The 3,562-nt window shown below is 32.8% G+C and overlaps 2 non-coding genes across 2 annotated transcripts; one reads left to right on the forward strand and one right to left on the reverse strand.

Moving 5' to 3' along the window:
* Positions 1-945: 945 nt before the first annotated feature.
* TRNAL-CAA (transfer RNA leucine (anticodon CAA)) lies at positions 946-1,062 on the forward strand. The gene is made up of 2 exons: positions 946-983; positions 1,018-1,062. It is a non-coding gene; the product is annotated as a tRNA-Leu (tRNA).
* A 623-nt stretch (positions 1,063-1,685) lies between these two features.
* TRNAT-AGU (transfer RNA threonine (anticodon AGU)) lies at positions 1,686-1,758 on the reverse strand. The gene has a single exon. It is a non-coding gene; the product is annotated as a tRNA-Thr (tRNA).
* Positions 1,759-3,562: the final 1,804 nt, after the last annotated feature.

The following is a 3,562-nucleotide window of genomic DNA, read 5'->3' on the forward strand; positions in this document are numbered from 1 at the left end:
TGCAGCACATTAATATTGGTCATTATACTTATTATAATGATACAATCGCAATAATGTAGACATTAACACGTAATTAATAACTTCATTCCTATGCCTCTTGTTGTTTACCTATTCATCACGATTATTAACGAATCTATTACGAGGAAATGAGATTCTAAATCAATTTGATTTAGGGGAACTTTGAGGGGAAAAGTAGGTTATGTATTCACATCTAATTCATTCTACTTATTTCCAATGCTATCTAGTAAATATATTTGCAACTATTATATAAGAGTTAAGGTTTGATATGAAAACATAGTTACATTATATCACGATTACGTATAAACATTAACAAATTCTTAAATCATTTCATATCAGAAATGATCTGTGGGAAGTTCTCATTTCCCCATCGTGAAATTTTGTTACTTAGGCTGACTTTTACAGCTTGTAGCATGATAGTTCAATATCTGTGGGAAAAAAAAATATAACTGAATATCAATTGAGAAAGTTGCAGAGGAATATTGCACATGGACTCTGTGTTCGGCAAGTTTTATCGAAACTTGTAAATATTTATACATTTCCTCGATACGTCTGATGATTAAAATAATACGTACATACATGCATACATATTTGTGCGTGTGTATAAGTATATGAATGAATGAATGAATGTCTACACACGCGCGCGCACGTTGTGTGTGTTTGTGGGCACACACTGAAATTTACTTTCACTTAATCGATATCGATATATATATATATATATATATATATATATAGAGAGAGAGAGAGAGAGAGAGAGAGAGAGAGAGAGAGAGAGAGAGAGAGAGAGAGAGAGAGAGAGAGAGAGAGAGAGAGATGGTAAACAAGGGATTAATGTGAAGTCAAACTGATATCCAACTCAATTGCGAGTAATTGCTTTCCCTAAACAAGGTCGATAGTTCCCGCATTACTTTCAGTTGCACATACATGGTCAGGATGGCCGAGTGGTCTAAGGCGCCAGACTCAAGGTAGACTTCCCTTCCGATAGAAGGGCCATGGGCTTTCTGGTCCTCTCTGAGGGCGTGGGTTCGAATCCCACTCCTGACAGATTTTTTTTTTCTCTTATTTTAATAGACTGAACTATTTAGTAAATGAATGACTCTGTAAGTTGTTGTTATATAACTTCACTGCCATACATTTGCATGTATAGATGTATAGATGTATAGATGTATAGATGTATAGATGTATAGATGTATAGATATACAGATATATAGATGTAGATATGTGTATGTGTTCTGTGATACAGTTATACGTATACGTATATTTTAACGTATACTTAAACATATACATAAACACAAACATACACAGAAAGAGAGTTTTATTATGAATACACATGTTTATGCGACCTACATTGCATTTCAACGTTAGTTACGAATTTATATACTTATATATATATACATATGTATATATATATATATATATAAATATAAATATATATATATATACATATACATGTATATATATATATATATATATATATATATATATATATATATATATATATGTATATGTATATGTATATGTTTGTATGTATGCGTTAATGTGTGTATGTATATGTACGTGTGTATACACACACAACATATAAACATATATATATTTATATATATGTATGTATATATATAGTAGTTTTCGTTCATGCAGTCATAAACAAAAGACCTACTAGGACCACGTGCCTTCAGGGAGGATCGAACTCCCGGCCTCTGGTTTACTAGACCAGCGCTCTAGCCACTGAGCTATGAAGGCGCTACGACAGAGGGAGATGATTTAAGAAACTGCCAAGTAATCTTACATAAAATAGTATGAATAACTTAGGAAAAGCGCTAAAGGGAACCTTTCAAACAATTAAAATTTTAGCGATGCAGTTTTCTTCCTAGAACTAGCAGCAACATACTTTAGGCAAGTGACTAAAAGTAACTCACAGTAGTGCGCACACTCATACACTCGGACACACCAGCGGCAGAACTAGGTGGCTTTCATTAGGGGATATCCGGCGAGGGCAGCGGCAACTTTTCAATTTTGAGCAATTTCAACCGCGTATGCATATTGAACCGAGCCATCACGTCACCAGTAAACAAAACATTTGAGATTCAAATGTTCAAAGTACATCTCTTCAACACGTCATATTCTTCCCCTATTATCAATGAATTACTATATCATGTTAGTTACAAACAAGCAAAGAGCTTAAAACACTGATTAACAGATTTTTTTTTTCCCCAGTTAAGAATAATATGTCAAAAGAGATAGGGATATCAAATCAGCCTATTAACAGAGAACATCATAAACTAACTTTCATTGTCAGTTTCACATTCGTATATTCCCTCTCGAACCGAGGGGATGAAATAAAGAAACTGTCAACAAAAACATTTTTTTTTTTTTTTTTTTTTTTTTTAAGAGCATGATCGTTTCCACGGATTTGGGAAATCACAAGTTTTCTCATTATCTGTTCCCATTATCTTTGCAGTACTGTTGGTATGATGAGAGTATTCATTTAATACTTTCTAATATATGTACCAATTCAATTACAACCGTGATTTCAGTACCAAAGAATATAATGAGAGTTTTTCTCTTTGATTTGGAAGTAGGTTCTGCATTAAGTGTGAAAAGTCATTTTAACTCTGCAATTGCGTGCTTAAGTGTTGATCAGGTCTGATAATTTTGTTCTTAAAGTTTGACTTATGTAATCAATATTTTTAATGGTAAACTCTCTCTCTCTCTCTCTGTGTATGTGTGTGTGTGTGTGTGTGTGTGTGTGTGTGTGCGCGCATTGTATGCATACAATAATAAATATATACTAATTTCAGTACAGACACATGCGAGCATACATAAATGCTAACTCATACATAAACACATGTATATACATACACTTTGTATGTTTAGTGCGTGGGTGTATACTCCTACGCATTAAACCATGGAGAAAAAAATGAAAGCCAAGAGGCCTTCAGATACAGCTTTTAATCAAGAAAAAATAAACTTCCCCTTGATACCTGAATAGCAAAGTGAAGTACAATTAAACGTTTAAAAGAAACACTTCCTTATAAAGATCAACTTTACATACTTGAAAATCAGCTCACAAATTAAAACAATACTTACAGAAAATCATTTACTGACCAAGGAGCATATATTATTAAAAGGTAAAGCTAGTCACCCTAAATAGTGACGAATACATTAATAAAATATCTTAGATTACAAAACAAAGAGAAAAGCAATTGAATCTGATCTCATATCATTATCAGTAAGGAAGATGGATTCAATAACATACCAAGAAATTTTGAAAATAGACATCCGATCGTTGTATGAGATAACATACATGTTGCTGCTGTCGATACGTTAAGCTGTAATATATGAAGGTATCCTATAAAAACAACTATCAAGGGGTCTACCATAAATGACACAGCCTCATTTGTAAATATTTTTAGACATTCCCAGTACTATGACCTATATAATGACAAGTTTAAGTGTTAACCGTTTCACATTATTTCTATTATTTAAACTTTGCTCAACAACGACCTATACATACGCAAACTGCCACTGAGGTTATCACATAATT

Source organism: Penaeus japonicus, unplaced genomic scaffold (assembly GCF_977035675.1).
Source record: "Penaeus japonicus unplaced genomic scaffold, GWHDUDI00000001_assembly GWHDUDI00000030, whole genome shotgun sequence".
Classification (NCBI taxonomy): domain Eukaryota; kingdom Metazoa; phylum Arthropoda; class Malacostraca; order Decapoda; family Penaeidae; genus Penaeus; species Penaeus japonicus.